This window comes from Helianthus annuus, chromosome 4, assembly GCF_002127325.2.
Source record: "Helianthus annuus cultivar XRQ/B chromosome 4, HanXRQr2.0-SUNRISE, whole genome shotgun sequence".
Taxonomy (NCBI): domain Eukaryota; kingdom Viridiplantae; phylum Streptophyta; class Magnoliopsida; order Asterales; family Asteraceae; genus Helianthus; species Helianthus annuus.
In genome coordinates, this window is record NC_035436.2 from 113,528,828 (window position 1) to 113,548,688 (window position 19,861).

Here is a 19,861-nt window from a genome sequence, read left to right on the forward strand (position 1 = left end):
TTTTATGTTTTCAAGTGGGTCAAGAGTTTAGAGGTTTTGCAATTTTTAATGTGTTTGCATTTTAGGGGGAGTAGATTTTTCAAAAAATCCAAAAACATTAGAAAATTTGAAAAATACAAAAACATGATAAAATTCAAAAATGAGTTTCTTTGAGAAAAGAGGAAATGATAGTACATCAGTGGGCTGTCACAACATGCTAAAGAAATGTAATGGTAAAATGTGATAAACAATCTTACTGCGGATGTGTCAGTAGGTTTTTACACACTTAGTAAATTGTGATGAGATATAAACCTAAAAATCAAACTTGCTTATTCTGTGGGTTAACAACATCTTGGATATATAGGTAACCCCAGAAATCTTGTTTGAAAGGTCCCTTATTCTGAGATACTAGGTCTTTATGCTCAGTGATATCTGGGGTATTATCCCGGGACTTCTGTTGTATGGAAGTACTGACCTAGTCCCCGGATAATGCTTTCTGCAAATGCTTGAAACATAGCATCGCCCTTAGCATGATGATGAAACAATAAAATTGATAGTAGCTGATGTTGAAATCAAAAGATCCTCTAAAGGGGACACACCGAAAAGTCGAAGCCGTCATCTCTTTGCGTATACGGAAGTATCGACCTGAGCTCTCACGGCCCTCGCATTATAACCCCTATACAAGATATCATCTGTGGTATACTCACCTGTAAGACTGAATATTGGGATCTGGATACAGGAGTATATACAAGATGTGGGACACATGGATAAGTTCAAGAGCTTAAAACATTAACATCGTATCTCGAAACAATTGAACTTTGTGTGAAAATTTAAGTGGATCAATATACTGACAATCTAGGTGAATTGTTTATAACTTCAAATGAAATGAAGCTTAACGGTGTCGGTGATTTGTCTCAAAAACTGATATGATCCTCTTACACGAACTCACAAAAATATTGTTTGTAAATATTTCATTTCTGCATCTTGTTGTTTCTTCAATTGGTGTCAATCTTTGTCTTTACAAGTGGTGTCATTTATTTTCTTACAGAAAATCCAAAAAGATTTTGTGTGTGTTTTAGCATAAAATTTTGAAAAAGTCAAAAAGATTTTCGACAACTGATGTTGGAAAGCAGATTTTCAAAATTCCGTGTGCTAAACATGATGACATTGTTGTGAGGGGGAGTGTGTCTTGATTGTTAAAATATGTTTTTAAATCAACAAGTGGTTCATCATGTGTGTGTGAACTGAGAGAGAATGATTGTTGGTGCATATGTTTATGAGAGAGAGTCAGTGTTGGTGCATACAAATTGTTAAATTTAGAAAATTCACTTTGAGGTAGAGGTTTTGCAGGATAAGATGAGCCAGGTTATTCGATCCTGAGATCTAATCTAGATGAGAGCCAGGTTATAATACCTGAGGAATCAGATTGAAGAAAGCCATGTTTCGCTTCTGAAGTGAAAGTTAAAGCCAGGCAACGATCTTGGAACATGAAGAGCCAGGCTGATTGATCCTGAAAAGATGTTAGATGGAAAGCCAGATAATGATCCTGAAGCAGATATTGCTGAAGAAAAAAATGCAAACAAATCGAGAGGGGGAGTCTGAAGATATTCAAGCAGATATAATTAAAGAGGAGTCTGTTGATAAAGATAGAGAGAGAGAAGAGCCTAGAGACTGATCAAGACTGAAGAAGTGAAGACACAGCATTGTCGTGACTCGATAGTCGACTCGTCAACATCTGAGGGGGAGTCTGTTGGTGCACTACATCTGTCGACTTCGTGTTGGATCGAGTCTTACTTTGATTTGTATAGATTAGGGCACGTTTTACGAGAAAATAGGAAGATGTTAGAGTTTAGAGAGCTAATTTCGTTCATAGGGTCTTTAGCAGGGGGTTTCGCTTATATGGTCATGATGGGGTTTCGCTTATGTGGTCATTGTACTTTGGAGCGAAATCATCAACCCTATATATAGGGTCTTGAGCGAAATCATTTGTAACATTGTACGATTTCCATACCGAGGTGCTGCCGGTGTGAAGACTGAATGTAATTGCTTTCAAATCAATACAATCAGTGATATTAGTGAAGAATCAGCTGTTTCTACCTCCGTTTCTTGTTATTCCGCACCTGAAATAGAGAAGAACACCTCTGAATGACTCAATCGGGTCAGATCACGATCCTTCACATATGCACTAACAGACTCCCCCTTGGATGTTGACGAAGTCTTCAGTGTCGAGTCTTCAATCTTCAGTCTTTATCAGTCTTCTCGAACTCTTCCAAAGTATCTGAAAATGTAAAACATCCTCAATTTCTCTCTTCTTATCATCTCCAGGATCTCGACCTGGCTCTTACCTCACTCTAATTCTCTTGATCAGATCTCTTGATTCCTTAAGTTCATCAGCAAACCACAAATCCAAGATCAGAACCTGGCTCTATACAACTTCAAACTCCTCTTTGCTCACAGACCCCCTTAAGTTGTGCTTGGGATCGTAGTCTGGCTTTCACAGGTTTAGGATCGAAACCTGGCTCTCCCTAATCACAGACTCCTCAGGAATCGAAACCTGGCTTACCTGCACATTCTCTACCTCAAAATAAATTTCACAAATTTAAAATTTGACAAATTTATTTACCACTTGCAAGTATCAATCAGTCAATAAATGATTTTACAATTTTAATCTCTGATGAACCACTTGTAAAAATAACATTTTTCTTTTCAAATTCAATTTTTCATCTCAAACAAACTCTCCCAAACCTTTTGTTCATCATGTTTAGCACTTGGAATTTTGAAAATCAGCTTTTCAACACCAGTTGTCGAAAATAAGATGAAATAAAATCTTTTTGAATTTTCAAAACTTTATGCTAAAACACACTAAAATCTTTTTGGATTTTTATTTTTAATAGAAAGCAGTAAAGAAATATATACAGACAATATTTTTGTGAGTTTGGGTAAGAGGATCATATCAGTTTATGAGACAAATCACTAACACCGTTAGGCTTAAAACATTTTAAGTTCTAAACAATTCACCTAGATTGTCAGTATACTGATCCACTTAAATTTTTACACAAAGTTCAAATGTTTCGAGATACGAGATTAATGTTTTAATGACTTAAACTTATTTGCGTGTCCCACCTCAGAATATACTCTCGTATCTAGACTTCTATATTCAGTCTTACAGGTGAATGTACACTAATGATATCTGTAAACGGGATAATGCGAGACCATGAGAGCTCAGGTTAGAACTTCTGTTCAGACAAAGAGATGATGGCTCGTCTTTAGGTGTGTCCCGTTTGGGGATCTTTTCTTCAAAAGCACAAGATTAGCATTTTTCAATGTTTCATCATTTTTTGTACTGAGGGTGAGATTTAAGATTAAAGCTTTTGCAAAGTATTATACGAGGACTAGGCTATTGCTTCCACAAAATCAGAAGTCCAGGTATAATACCCCAGATAGCACCACGCACAAAGACCTAGTATGTCAGAAATAGAAAATCTTTCAAACAAGATTTCGGGGGTTACCCATATATCCGAGAGATGTTCCCCACGATATAAGTAAGTTTGATTTTATGTTTATATCTCGAAAACAATCTACTGAATGTGTAAAAACCTACTGGCATATCCACAGTGAGATCGTTTATTACTTTTGACTTTCCAATTCTTTAGTGTGCTGTGATAGTTCACTGATGTACTATCATTTCCTCTTTTTCACAACAAAACTCATTTTTGTATTTTATCATGTTTTTTACTTTTTCAAATTTTCTAATGTTTTTGGATTTTCTGAAATTTCTTACTCCCCCTAAAATGCAAACACATTTATAGAAAAATTTGAAAACAACTGTACACGTAAAATAACCACTGTTGTGAATTGCTTCAATTCGCCATCCACTTGGCATAAACAATCAGAACTTCCCCTGACAACAAACTATTTTCCCATTAAGATTTCAAAACACTTAAGTTTATTTTAATCAAAATGGTTTTTCCGGAAAATAAGATTTATTGAAATTCTCAAACCAATTGTAGGTTAGGGGTTCATCACATTGTTCTTTTCAAATACTTGAAAAATTTAACAATTTTAGATTCTACCAACAAATACTACTTGTAGGAAATCAAGTACAACTTAATGTCCCTGATTAACCACTTGAAGATCGAAATATCACAGTTACCAACCTGTGAATTTCTCAAGAAAGATGCCGATTCCTACTACCCAATTACCAACCTGGAAGTTCCGGCAAGTCAGTTTTTTTTTTCAGTTAAAGAGATTCTCCCAAGCCTGAGAGACCTTGGGAGATTCCGAGTTATCAACACTCGATTTCTTTCCTTTCTTCTTTTTGTCATAAAATTCCTTTACCCCTTTTACCTTCCCATCAATCATTTTTCCAAAAATATGTTTCACTTTGGGGTTAAACTTACAAATTCACGGAACGGTGTAGCGACGCTGAATAATCTGACAATAACTAGATTACGTCGAGTCAGTTGGACATTTTTTTCTTCAGATTCTTCCTAATTGTGTCAGAGTCTTCGATGATTATGCTCTTATTGCACTAATTTCGAGCAGATGATGAATATAAGATCGATGATTATGTTCTTATTGCCCTAATTTTGATTATACGACGAATACACAATGAATGGTAAGATTGAGATGGCGAATTTTGGAGATTCTGGTGTGTTGGATGTGAACTGGGATGACAAAGTCTGTAGATTTTTGGAGTGTCGAACATGAATTGAACGAAAAAGAGGATTTAATTGTTGTTTGAAGTCCAGTAAGAGGAGGAGTGATAGCTGGTTTAATTTTTGTTATGTATTTACAAAATTGCCCTTGTTCATATTGGTTCTCGCGGTTCTCGCAATAATGTGGTTCTCGCATAAACCCTACCCTATATATATATATATATATATAGGAACAAGATCAGGAGAGAACGCCTCAAAGTGTGAGAACGGTGAGAACGATTCTCGGCCACAAGATCTTAGTGGTTTGTGGCTGCGATTGATGCGGTGGCATTTTTGTAAATAATAGGGGCCTTGGAACTAGCAGGAGGGGAAAATAGGAAGATCCAAACAAAGGTGCACATAATAATCACATGCCATTTTCCCCCATCATATTTAAACGACAATAAATTTTTTATACGTGATTATTTTTCGAAAAAAATTACACCATAAACTCAACGTTTTTTTTTCTTTCCAACGAGCATACTATTGATATACTTTTCGAAAAAATATTAACTGGGTTTTATGGCGTTTTTCTGAACTGAGTGTTATATGGCGTTTTAGACTAGTTATTTTTATGGTGTTTTTCTAAACTAGGTGTTTTTATGGCGTTTTAACTAGGTATTTTCATGGCATTTTTCTGAACTGAGTGTTTTATGGCGTTTTCAATTGGGTTTTTTCATGGCGTTTTTCTGAACTGGGTGTTTTATGGCGTTTTTAACTGGGTATTTTCATGGCGTTTTTCTGAATTGGGTGTTTTATGGCGTTTTATTTGAACACCCAATTCATGTGAGTGGGTTTTTTTTGACAATATTACCCCTTAGTGTAATTTAACATCAATGCCACATGTCACCACCAAAATCGTTTTCACACTTTTCACCGTTTCCTCTAAATCCTGACCCTATATATATATATAATTGCGCTAAAATAAGAACCACCTCCAGTTGTAAGAACCGTGAGAACTACTTGATCCGGGGCGAGTTGGACCAAATTTTTTTCATAAACGTAGATGCGTATATTATAAACACATTTGTGAAAAAAAAATTCAAAAAAAAAATTGCAGTGTGTATAGTTTTGAGCACCACAAGTTTGTGTTTACGGGTACCGTAAATTTTCCGGTAAGATTTACGGTACCCGTAAACACAAACTTGTAGTGCTCAAAACTACACACACGACATTTTTTTTGAATTTTTTTTTTACAAATGTGTTTATAATACACACATCTACGTTTACGAAAAAAATTGGTCCACCTCGCCCCGTACGGTGTAGTTCTCACGGTTTTTACAACTCAAGGTGGTTCTCATTTTAGCGATCCCCTATATATATATATATATATATATAGTGAAGGGTTCAAATGAGAAGAATTTTTTTGTAAGAAGAAAAAAGAAGAAGTTTAAACCAATAAGAATGATTCATTTTACTTCATTTAATATTTGCATTTAATTTTAATATAAGGGTATATTGGTAAACTTACATAAATCATTAATTTGTATGCTTCCCCTATAATAACTAACTAAATTAAATTTGTAACTTCTTTTCAAAATATATACTTTTTCCAAACAAAAAAAAACAACTTAATTTAAAGTGTAGAATAAATTACTAGTTGTGTAGGATAAATTACGAGTTGTGTAGGATATATTTCGAGGTATGGAGGATAAATTTCGACTGTGTAGGATAAAATTCTATAATGTGTAGGGTATATGTAGGAAAATTTTGATATGTGTAGGTTTTGTAGATTATATGTAAGATAATTAATGATTAGTTGACTAATTAATTAAAGAGAGAAAAATTAATGATATGAGTTATAAATGAAATAGTATTTTACTAATATGTCCTTTCTTCTTTTTCTTCTCACATTAAATTTCTTCTCAAATGAACCTTCCCCTATATATATATATATATATATATATATATATATATATATATATATATATATATATATATATATATATATATATATATATATATATATATATATATATAGGGTCAGTATTTAGAGAGAACGGTGAAAAGTGTGAGAACGGTTATGGATCGTCAGATCAAAACAATCCATGGACTAGATTGTGCGGTGGCGTTTTCGTAAATAACATCAATTTTATTATGTGGGACGCGCTTCACTAAGGGTAAAAGGGTCTTTTGACTTCTCTACCGAAAAAGCCAAATCATGAATAAAACGCCATTAACTTCCCACCTTAAAATACAAAGCAAACATCATTCCTAATCTAAACGTCATTAGATATAAAACGCCAAACTTTGTTTTTAAATGATAAAGCTGAACAAATAGTAACTGAAATGACGGGACTTAATTACTAGCATTTATTATAATAAAATCCCACCTAAAACAACCGCCAAAAACATCATATATATACAACATCTCAGACCTTCCATTAAACACAGCCAACCCAAAATGCCATATTTAATATACCATTCATCTTAGAAACGCCAAAAAACCCAAACATCAAAGATTCCAAAGACAAACGTTTCTTTGAAATTCAGCTTGGTTGTCGGTAAGGTTTCACTCAATGTGATGAACAAAATCTTTAAGTGAGGATATTGTCCATCTCATTGAGTAAAATCTTTTTGACTTTATCCTCGACTTCCATCCAATTTATAAACGCCAAAACATATTATAAACACCAAAACATATTAGACATCTTTCTTAACTGAGGATTAACAATGTTGTCCATCTCATATAGCAAAACATTATTGAGTTTAGCTTGACCAAATTTAGAGGATTAAGGTACTTTTATTCAGTGGCGCTCTTTTTCTCGGTAAAATGCCAAAAAGTCAAAAAATCAAAAATGGCAAACATCGTTCCTTGGATATTCAATTTAGTGGCGTTCTTGTTCTACACGAAGTTTCGCCGAATGGATTGTTAGCTGAGAGGTGTAACTCAATAACATTTTGCTTCAAGAAAAAAAGGTTGATGTCAGACTTATGTCATTTTCTATGCTTTATTCTTGATGAATATTTGAATGGCATGAAGAGACGGATGACACTGATGAGTGAGTTGAAGATAAAGATGAACTTCAAACAAAAAACTCATGTCATATGTGCTTCCAAACGGCGACAAAAAAATTATTTCAACAACAAAAAAACAAAATGAATCATACCAAAGTCAAACCGCCAGTGAAGATGTTTCAAAAGAAGAAAGAGACTGGTGACAGTGAAGATTTGGAAGATCAATTGTTTCTATTTTTTTTAATTTTCTTTTTCAGTTGATTGTTATATAATAACAATGCCATATATAATAAAAACGCCACACAGACAAATGCTTGTGAAAACGCCATCATGCCATAAACGCCCAAAACTCCCAAACTATAATAAAATTACTTTGGACAAATATTATAAAAAATGCAAAAAAAAGTATAAAAAACAAGGTACAAGAGAAATAGAACAAAGTGCCCTTTTTATATAAAACCTCATTAAAAATACAAAACGCTAAAATTTCAAAAAGGTAACTAGAAACAGTAACGACAAAGAGTAAACTGAAACGATAAACAGATGATGTTGGCACAAACTGTAGCTACAAAAGAGTAAACTGAAAGCGACGGAAACTTTATTATTAATAACATTTATTGTATTAAAATATAAAACGCCAAACTTGAAAGATGGGACATGTTACAGACTTCAGAGATAAAGCTTAGCAAAAACAGTAATTACAAACAGTAACTGAAACGACGAATACTTTATTATAATAATATCACACCTAAACTACGCGCCAAAGACATCCAATAAAATGACACCTCTTAGCAACTTCCATTGGATCACACCAAAAAAACAAACGCCAATGTTCTTAAATACCACTCACTGTAAAATGCCAAAAATTAAAAAAAAAAAACAAAAATGGCTAACATGCTTTCTTGGATATTCAGTATTGTTCTGTGTGAAGTTTCACTGAATGGATTGTTAGGTGAGGGGAGTAACTCAGTAAGATTTTGCTACATGAGATGGACAAATCTTCAAGAAAAAGAGACTGATAACAGTCATATGTCATTTTGTGTTCTTTGTTCTTGAAGAAGGCTTAGATGAGGAGAAGAGATCAATGACACTGAAGAGTGGAATGATTATAAAGATGAAGATAAAGTTGAAGATCAAAGCGAAAAAACCCACTCACACGGCATCGATCTATGTCCCCAACATCCACAAAACCACTTCAACAAAACGAACAAACAAATAATCAGACAAAAAACAAAACGACATATATTTGGTGATAGTGCTTGTAGTATTAAAGAATAAAGAGACTGATGACAGTGAAGATTGTGAAGAGAGGTCCGATTAGGATTTTTAATTTATTTTTTTCGCTTCTATTTTTTCCCCTGTGGTTGTAATATAATTTTCCGCTATGAAAAACACATTATTTCTCTTAAAAAATGCTTGTAAAACGCCAAGATACCACAAATGCCAAAAAATATATAAACAATAATAGAACAATGGGCCATCTTGTCTAAACGCCATTGAATCTAAGAACAAACAATGGGTCATCATCCTAAAAAGTCCTGTCTTACTTAGTATGGATGAAGCCATTCAGAGAGATATTTTGGCCCTTGGGGTTCCAATGGCCGACGATTTGGAAACGCCATAAACGCCAAAATATTATATAATTGAAACAAAAAGATTAATACAATGAGACCAGTAAAACGCCAGGTAATTATTGAATTTGGTTAACGCCAAAAAATCTTAAACGCAAAAAATGAAGCAGTATTATGACAACGAATTGGAAAAGCGAAAGATAAAATGACAAAAAAGCCCCTACGACCTAATTATATCGTGCGCCATGTGTTCAAACATGATCCATTCTCACCGTTCACACACTTTAGGGCGTTTTCTCCTGATCCCGTACCTATATACACACTCACACACACACACACACATATAGGGTAGGGTTCATGCGAGAATCACCTTTATTGCGAGAACCGCGAGAACCAATGTGAACACAACAAAATAAACCCACTACACCACCAAAAACCTAAACAAAAAAAAACCTAATCCCCCCCCCAAAAAAAAAAAATAAAAAAAAAACCTAATAAAAGACCTAACCCCCCCCCCCCAACCCAAGCTAAATGTTAAAAACTAAACCCCGAAAAAACCTAAAAAAAACTTAAAAAATCTAAAATACACACAAAAAAATTTAATATTTTTATGGTAAAATCGCTACTTTTAATAGCCAAAAAAAATAATTTTATTAATTTTCTTTTAATAACGAAAAGTAGCGATTTTACCGTAAAAATATTTTAAAAAAATATGTGTTTTTTAGATTTTTTTAGGTATCTTTGGTTGTGTTCACATTACATTGGTTCTCGCGGTTCTCGCATGTCACGACCCCCGACCCCACCTGGACGGAATCGAGAGCCGCGAGCAGCCAAGTGGTACCGGTGGTTATTTTTGAAAACATTGCAGCGGAAATTTCATCAGAACCATGAGTTAGGAAAAATATCAGAGTTTAGAAACACCGGATTTTATTTATTAAATAGATGGGATAAACCCATGTTTTACAAAGTTAGCTTTTGATATGGGATAAACTTGATTACATAACACAACTTTCTTAATTTAATTTAATTGACAAAATGAGCCACTTCTGTAAGTCTTGTTGGTGCCGTATCCAATTCTTACTCCAATCTACTGTAATTACCTGAAATGCATTTTAAAAAGATTTTGTCAGCGGGAAATACTGAGTGAATCATTCATTTTGATAAAATGACACCTAGTTATAAATTACAGCATAAGAGCGATTACAATGGTTTCTATCTTATTGTTATATGGCGCCGTGTCACCTCCTGGTGACGATGGTCATACCACTATTAGGTCCTGTCACCCAATTAGTGATGATATATCACTGTTAGGGCTTATTTGCCTAACCTGTGTTAGGGCTTATTAGCCTAACCCCGTAAGAAATTAGTAATGTGCACAATACCCCACTAGCCATTGATTAAGATTACCACTTACTCCCTGTAATTATAACATTTGAAAATAATTTGAGGTATTGTAAAACAGTTGATAAAAAGAGAATGACTCGCATTATAAGCATGCAGTATTGATTTAACAAGTCTCCTGATTCAAGCTCTTCTGAGAATTAGCATCTACTTTGATTGTAAGTGTATGGGGTGAAGTTTAGCCTATTGATAAGCATAATAACCTAATTTAAACAATAATGCACACGAAACTAGGTAAATAACTAATACAGCATTTACGATAACTCACGAGATTAAACCCTCACAACGAATGACAAAGTGCGATACTTAAACATCCAGCAGATTCGCAACGAATGACAGAGTATAGCCCGAGTTCGGGCGACACTCAAACATCCTGTCGGAATCACGACGAATGACAAAGTATAACCCTGGTTTGAGCAGCACTTAAACATCCATTGGATAGTTTAAATCGATCGGATATTAAATCGTAGCAGCGATCGAGTTATTACCCTGTATCGTAGCAGCGTTTCGTGCTATGTGTGTGTTATGTAATAAACAGACGATAACTCAACGTACGAATTGAAATTTATCGTCGAAACAATCAAACTGAGCAAGTCCCAGGCCCCTGGATTTATAGCCTGAATTGGACCCACCCGCGTGTCACGACAGGATCCCCGGGATCTGTCGCGTGTCGCGGGGGAATCCAAAGTAGGCAAGGCTTGCTTCGTCACCTACTTAGGCCTGCTGAGTTAACGTTTTATGAAAATTCATTTTTGACAACGCATTGTGTAGATAATATCGAATGCGAAATGCCCCCCCCCCCCGAGTTTTAGGGGCCCTGATCCTGATTCTGATTGTTATGAAAATTTTAGGAGTTGTGCAGGATTACTTGGGTGTCTGAATTTGGGTTTCCTATTGGGAAAATAAAATAATAAATAGTAGTTTTGGTGAGAGTTGTTATGGTTTGGGATAAAAAGGAATAAAATGGTGAGAAAAGAGAATGGACCCACTTTGTAACTTTAGGGTGCAACTAGAAAATCTCCTGTTATAAATTTTGGGTATAACTTTTGAGATATTAAAAATATATAATGCACTCGTGTTAAGTACAGTACCTCTAACTTAACCTTGTCCCGAGACCGAATCGCAACAACTTAGTCGGGCAGAGCCCTGACATACGTTATGAGGCTCAGATCAATCGGAAAGGGTAGCGGTGATCGGGAGTTAAAACACTTAAAACGAGCAGAGCTTTATTACTATTATTATTACTAAAGAAATATATATATATATATATATATATATATATATGTAGAGAGTGAAATCGAGAGGGAGGAATGAGGTTTGCGCAGAACAATTGTTCGAACATGAGCTTTAATTTATAGTGAAAGCTTACCTCTTGGTGCCTACTATCTACTGCCATCTATCTTATAATTTTACACGTAGCATATGTATATTAATTTAATATTTTGAGTTGTAGTCATTTGAAGTAGCCACCTGTGTATATGTGTCTTATCTAAATTATATCATACATACATACATACATTTCACTTATATGTTTATTATTCGTTTATTATATATAAAAATATAAAGGAAACACAACTTTGAAAATGAGACATGACACTTCTGTCAATTTCATATGTAACTATTATTATATTATTATTATTGTTATTATTATTATTGTTATTACTTTACTTCTTTGGTACGTATAATTCCTAAAATATGACGTTCTATAAAATAAGAAATATGTTATTAGAACGAGAATATTTATATCTACATTTTGAACCAAGTTTCATTAAAATAGAGTAGGTTCAAATATAATGTATTTTTATAATTTAATTAATATACGGTCACTAGGCCCGTCTAAGTAATTCATAGTGGTTCTCGCGGTTCTCGCAATAATGTTATGTATTTACAAAATTGCCCCTGTTCATATTGGTTCTCGCGGTTCTCGCAATAATGTGGTTCTCGCATAAACCCTACCCTATATATATATATATATATATAGGAACAAGATCAGGAGAGAACGCCTCAAAGTGTGAGAACGGTGAGAACGATTCTCGGCCACAAGATCTTAGTGGTTTGTGGCTGCGATTGATGCGGTGGCATTTTTGTAAATAATAGGGGCCTTGGAACTAGCAGGAGGGGAAAATAGGAAGATCCAAACAAAGGTGCACATGATAATCACATGCCATTTTCCCCCATCATATTTAAACGACAATAAATTTTTTATACGTGATTATTTTTCGAAAAAAATTACACCATAAACTCAACGTTTTTTTTCTTTCCAACGAGCATACTATTGATATACTTTTCGAAAAAATATTAACTGGGTTTTATGGCGTTTTTCTGAACTGAGTGTTATATGGCGTTTTAGACTAGTTATTTTTATGGTGTTTTTCTAAACTAGGTGTTTTTATGGCGTTTTAACTAGGTATTTTCATGGCATTTTTCTGAACTGAGTGTTTTATGGCGTTTTCAATTGGGTTTTTTCATGGCGTTTTTCTGAACTGGGTGTTTTATGGCGTTTTTAACTGGGTATTTTCATGGCGTTTTTCTGAATTGGGTGTTTTATGGCGTTTTATTTGAACACCCAATTCATGTGAGTGGGTTTTTTTTTTGACAATATTACCCCTTAGTGTAATTTAACATCAATGCCACATGTCACCACCAAAATCGTTCTCACACTTTTCACCGTTTCCTCTAAATCCTGACCCTATATATATATATAATTGCGCTAAAATAAGAACCACCTCCAGTTGTAAGAACCGTGAGAACTACTTGATCCGGGGCGAGTTGGACCAAAATTTTTTTCATAAACGTAGATGCGTATATTATAAACACATTTGTAAAAAAAAAAATTCAAAAAAAAAATTGCAGTGTGTATAGTTTTGAGCACCACAAGTTTGTGTTTACGGGTACCGTAAATTTTCCGGTAAGATTTACGGTACCCGTAAACACAAACTTGTAGTGCTCAAAACTACACACACGACATTTTTTTTTGAATTTTTTTTTACAAATGTGTTTATAATACACACATCTACGTTTACGAAAAAAAATTGGTCCACCTCGCCCCGTACGGTGTAGTTCTCACGGTTTTTACAACTCAAGGTGGTTCTCATTTTAGCGATCCCCTATATATATATATATATATATAGTGAAGGGTTCAAATGAGAAGAATTTTTTTGTAAGAAGAAAAAAGAAGAAGTTTAAACCAATAAGAATGATTCATTTTACTTCATTTAATATTTGCATTTAATTTTAATATAAGGGTATATTGGTAAACTTACATAAATCATTAATTTGTATGCTTCCCCTATAATAACCAACTAAATTAAATTTGTAACTTCTTTTCAAAATATATACTTTTTCCAAACAAAAAAAAACAACTTAATTTAAAGTGTAGAATAAATTACTAGTTGTGTAGGATAAATTACGAGTTGTGTAGGATATATTTCGAGGTATGGAGGATAAATTTCGACTGTGTAGGATAAAATTCTATAATGTGTAGGGTATATGTAGGAAAATTTTGATATGTGTAGGTTTTGTAGATTATATGTAGGATAATTAATGATTAGTTGACTAATTAATTAAAGAGAGAAAAATTAATGATATGAGTTATAAATGAAATAGTATTTTACTAATATGTCCTTTCTTCTTTTTCTTCTCACATTAAATTTCTTCTCAAATGAACCTTCCCCTATATATATATATATATATATATATATATATATATATATATATATATATATATAGGGTCAGTATTTAGAGAGAACGGTGAAAAGTGTGAGAACGGTTATGGATCGTCAGATCAAAACAATCCATGGACTAGATTGTGCGGTGGCGTTTTCGTAAATAACATCAATTTTATTATGTGGGACGCGCTTCACTAAGGGTAAAAGGGTCTTTTGACTTCTCTACCGAAAAAGCCAAATCATGAATAAAACGCCATTAACTTCCCACCTTAAAATACAAAGCAAACATCATTCCTAATCTAAACGTCATTAGATATAAAACGCCAAACTTTGTTTTTAAATGATAAAGCTGAACAAATAGTAACTGAAATGACGGGACTTAATTACTAGCATTTATTATAATAAAATCCCACCTAAAACAACCGCCAAAAACATCATATATATACAACATCTCAGACCTTCCATTAAACACAGCCAACCCAAAATGCCATATTTAATATACCATTCATCTTAGAAACGCCAAAAAACCCAAACATCAAAGATTCCAAAGACAAACGTTTCTTTGAAATTCAGCTTGGTTGTCGGTAAGGTTTCACTCAATGTGATGAACAAAATCTTTAAGTGAGGATATTGTCCATCTCATTGAGTAAAATCTTTTTGACTTTATCCTCGACTTCCATCCAATTTATAAACGCCAAAACATATTATAAACACCAAAACATATTAGACATCTTTCTTAACTGAGGATTAACAATGTTGTCCATCTCATATAGCAAAACATTATTGAGTTTAGCTTGACCAAATTTAGAGGATTAAGGTACTTTTATTCAGTGGCGCTCTTTTTCTCGGTAAAATGCCAAAAAGTCAAAAAATCAAAAATGGCAAACATCGTTCCTTGGATATTCAATTTAGTGGCGTTCTTGTTCTACACGAAGTTTCGCCGAATGGATTGTTAGCTGAGAGGTGTAACTCAATAACATTTTGCTTCAAGAAAAAAAGGTTGATGTCAGACTTATGTCATTTTCTATGCTTTATTCTTGATGAATATTTGAATGGCATGAAGAGACGGATGACACTGATGAGTGAGTTGAAGATAAAGATGAACTTCAAACAAAAAACTCATGTCATATGTGCTTCCAAACGGCGACAAAAAAATTATTTCAACAACAAAAAAACAAAATGAATCATACCAAAGTCAAACCGCCAGTGAAGATGTTTCAAAAGAAGAAAGAGACTGGTGACAGTGAAGATTTGGAAGATCAATTGTTTCTATTTTTTTTAATTTTCTTTTTCAGTTGATTGTTATATAATAACAATGCCATATATAATAAAAACGCCACACAGACAAATGCTTGTGAAAACGCCATCATGCCATAAACGCCCAAAACTCCCAAACTATAATAAAATTACTTTGGACAAATATTATAAAAAATGCAAAAAAAAAGTATAAAAAACAAGGTACAAGAGAAATAGAACAAAGTGCCCTTTTTATATAAAACCTCATTAAAAATACAAAACGCTAAAATTTCAAAAAGGTAACTAGAAACAGTAACGACAAAGAGTAAACTGAAACGATAAACAGATGATGTTGGCACAAACTGTAGCTACAAAAGAGTAAACTGAAAGCGACGGAAACTTTATTATTAATAACATTTATTGTATTAAAATATAAAACGCCAAACTTGAAAGATGGGACATGTTACAGACTTCAGAGATAAAGCTTAGCAAAAACAGTAATTACAAACAGTAACTGAAACGACGAATACTTTATTATAATAATATCACACCTAAACTACGCGCCAAAGACATCCAATAAAATGACACCTCTTAGCAACTTCCATTGGATCACACCAAAAAAACAAACGCCAATGTTCTTAAATACCACTCACTGTAAAATGCCAAAAATTAAAAAAAAAAAAAACAAAAATGGCTAACATGCTTTCTTGGATATTCAGTATTGTTCTGTGTGAAGTTTCACTGAATGGATTGTTAGGTGAGGGGAGTAACTCAGTAAGATTTTGCTACATGAGATGGACAAATCTTCAAGAAAAAGAGACTGATAACAGTCATATGTCATTTTGTGTTCTTTGTTCTTGAAGAAGGCTTAGATGAGGAGAAGAGATCAATGACACTGAAGAGTGGAATGATTATAAAGATGAAGATAAAGTTGAAGATCAAAGCGAAAAAACCCACTCACACGGCATCGATCTATGTCCCCAACATCCACAAAACCACTTCAACAAAACGAACAAACAAATAATCAGACAAAAAACAAAACGACATATATTTGGTGATAGTGCTTGTAGTATTAAAGAATAAAGAGACTGATGACAGTGAAGATTGTGAAGAGAGGTCCGATTAGGATTTTTAATTTATTTTTTTCGCTTCTATTTTTTCCCCTGTGGTTGTAATATAATTTTCCGCTATGAAAAACACATTATTTCTCTTAAAAAATGCTTGTAAAACGCCAAGATACCACAAATGCCAAAAAATATATAAACAATAATAGAACAATGGGCCATCTTGTCTAAACGCCATTGAATCTAAGAACAAACAATGGGTCATCATCCTAAAAAGTCCTGTCTTACTTAGTATGGATGAAGCCATTCAGAGAGATATTTTGGCCCTTGGGGTTCCAATGGCCGACGATTTGGAAACGCCATAAACGCCAAAATATTATATAATTGAAACAAAAAGATTAATACAATGAGACCAGTAAAACGCCAGGTAATTATTGAATTTGGTTAACGCCAAAAAATCTTAAACGCAAAAAATGAAGCAGTATTATGACAACGAATTGGAAAAGCGAAAGATAAAATGACAAAAAAGCCCCTACGACCTAATTATATCGTGCGCCATGTGTTCAAACATGATCCATTCTCACCGTTCACACACTTTAGGGCGTTTTCTCCTGATCCCGTACCTATATACACACTCACACACACACACACATATAGGGTAGGGTTCATGCGAGAATCACCTTTATTGCGAGAACCGCGAGAACCAATGTGAACACAACAAAATAAACCCACTACACCACCAAAAACCTAAACAAAAAAAAAACCTAATCCCCCCCCCCAAAAAAAAATAAAAAAAAAACCTAATAAAAGACCTAACCCCCCCCCCCCAACCCAAGCTAAATGTTAAAAACTAAACCCCGAAAAAACCTAAAAAAAACTTAAAAAATCTAAAATACACACAAAAAAATTTAATATTTTTTATGGTAAAATCGCTACTTTTAATAGCCAAAAAAAATAATTTTATTAATTTTCTTTTAATAACGAAAAGTAGCGATTTTACCGTAAAAATATTTTAAAAAAATATGTGTTTTTTAGATTTTTTTAGGTATCTTTGGTTGTGTTCACATTACATTGGTTCTCGCGGTTCTCGCATGTCACGACCCCCGACCCCACCTGGACGGAATCGAGAGCCGCGAGCAGCCAAGTGGTACCGGTGGTTATTTTTGAAAACATTGCAGCGGAAATTTCATCAGAACCATGAGTTAGGAAAAATATCAGAGTTTAGAAACACCGGATTTTATTTATTAAATAGATGGGATAAACCCATGTTTTACAAAGTTAGCTTTTGATATGGGATAAACTTGATTACATAACACAACTTTCTTAATTTAATTTAATTGACAAAATGAGCCACTTCTGTAAGTCTTGTTGGTGCCGTATCCAATTCTTACTCCAATCTACTGTAATTACCTGAAATGCATTTTAAAAAGATTTTGTCAGCGGGAAATACTGAGTGAATCATTCATTTTGATAAAATGACACCTAGTTATAAATTACAGCATAAGAGCGATTACAATGGTTTCTATCTTATTGTTATATGGCGCCGTGTCACCTCCTGGTGACGATGGTCATACCACTATTAGGTCCTGTCACCCAATTAGTGATGATATATCACTGTTAGGGCTTATTTGCCTAACCTGTGTTAGGGCTTATTAGCCTAACCCCGTAAGAAATTAGTAATGTGCACAATACCCCACTAGCCATTGATTAAGATTACCACTTACTCCCTGTAATTATAACATTTGAAAATAATTTGAGGTATTGTAAAACAGTTGATAAAAAGAGAATGACTCGCATTATAAGCATGCAGTATTGATTTAACAAGTCTCCTGATTCAAGCTCTTCTGAGAATTAGCATCTACTTTGATTGTAAGTGTATGGGGTGAAGTTTAGCCTATTGATAAGCATAATAACCTAATTTAAACAATAATGCACACGAAACTAGGTAAATAACTAATACAGCATTTACGATAACTCACGAGATTAAACCCTCACAACGAATGACAAAGTGCGATACTTAAACATCCAGCAGATTCGCAACGAATGACAGAGTATAGCCCGAGTTCGGGCGACACTCAAACATCCTGTCGGAATCACGACGAATGACAAAGTATAACCCTGGTTTGAGCAGCACTTAAACATCCATTGGATAGTTTAAATCGATCGGATATTAAATCGTAGCAGCGATCGAGTTATTACCCTGTATCGTAGCAGCGTTTCGTGCTATGTGTGTGTTATGTAATAAACAGACGATAACTCAACGTACGAATTGAAATTTATCGTCGAAACAATCAAACTGAGCAAGTCCCAGGCCCCTGGATTTATAGCCTGAATTGGACCCACCCGCGTGTCACGACAGGATCCCCGGGATCTGTCGCGTGTCGCGGGGGAATCCAAAGTAGGCAAGGCTTGCTTCGTCACCTACTTAGGCCTGCTGAGTTAACGTTTTATGAAAATTCATTTTTGACAACGCATTGTGTAGATAATATCGAATGCGAAATGCCCCCCCCCCCCCCCCGAGTTTTAGGGGCCCTGATCCTGATTCTGATTGTTATGAAAATTTTAGGAGTTGTGCAGGATTACTTGGGTGTCTGAATTTGGGTTTCCTATTGGGAAAATAAAATAATAAATAGTAGTTTTGGTGAGAGTTGTTATGGTTTGGGATAAAAAGGAATAAAATGGTGAGAAAAGAGAATGGACCCACTTTGTAACTTTAGGGTGCAACTAGAAAATCTCCTGTTATAAATTTTGGGTATAACTTTTGAGATATTAAAAATATATAATGCACTCGTGTTAAGTACAGTACCTCTAACTTAACCTTGTCCCGAGACCGAATCGCAACAACTTAGTCGGGCAGAGCCCTGACATACGTTATGAGGCTCAGATCAATCGGAAAGGGTAGCGGTGATCGGGAGTTAAAACACTTAAAACGAGCAGAGCTTTATTACTATTATTATTACTAAAGAAAATATATATATATATATATATATATATATATATATATATGTAGAGAGTGAAATCGAGAGGGAGGAATGAGGTTTGCGCAGAACAATTGTTCGAACATGAGCTTTAATTTATAGTGAAAGCTTACCTCTTGGTGCCTACTATCTACTGCCATCTATCTTATAATTTTACACGTAGCATATGTATATTAATTTAATATTTTGAGTTGTAGTCATTTGAAGTAGCCACCTGTGTATATGTGTCTTATCTAAATTATATCATACATACATACATACATTTCACTTATATGTTTATTATTCGTTTATTATATATAAAAATATAAA

The 19,861-nt window shown here is 34.1% G+C and overlaps 2 long non-coding RNA genes across 2 annotated transcripts; both read right to left on the reverse strand.

The window, feature by feature from the left end:
* Nucleotides 1–10,115: 10,115 nt before the first annotated feature.
* On the reverse strand, nt 10,116–11,828 carry LOC110883210. Its single transcript, XR_002560402.2, has 2 exons — nt 11,698–11,828; nt 10,116–10,305 (listed from the first exon to the last, which is right to left on the reverse strand). It is a non-coding gene; the product is annotated as an uncharacterized LOC110883210 (long non-coding RNA).
* A 5,966-nt stretch (nt 11,829–17,794) lies between these two features.
* On the reverse strand, nt 17,795–19,511 carry LOC110883211. Its single transcript, XR_002560403.2, has 2 exons — nt 19,381–19,511; nt 17,795–17,984 (listed from the first exon to the last, which is right to left on the reverse strand). It is a non-coding gene; the product is annotated as an uncharacterized LOC110883211 (long non-coding RNA).
* Nucleotides 19,512–19,861: the final 350 nt, after the last annotated feature.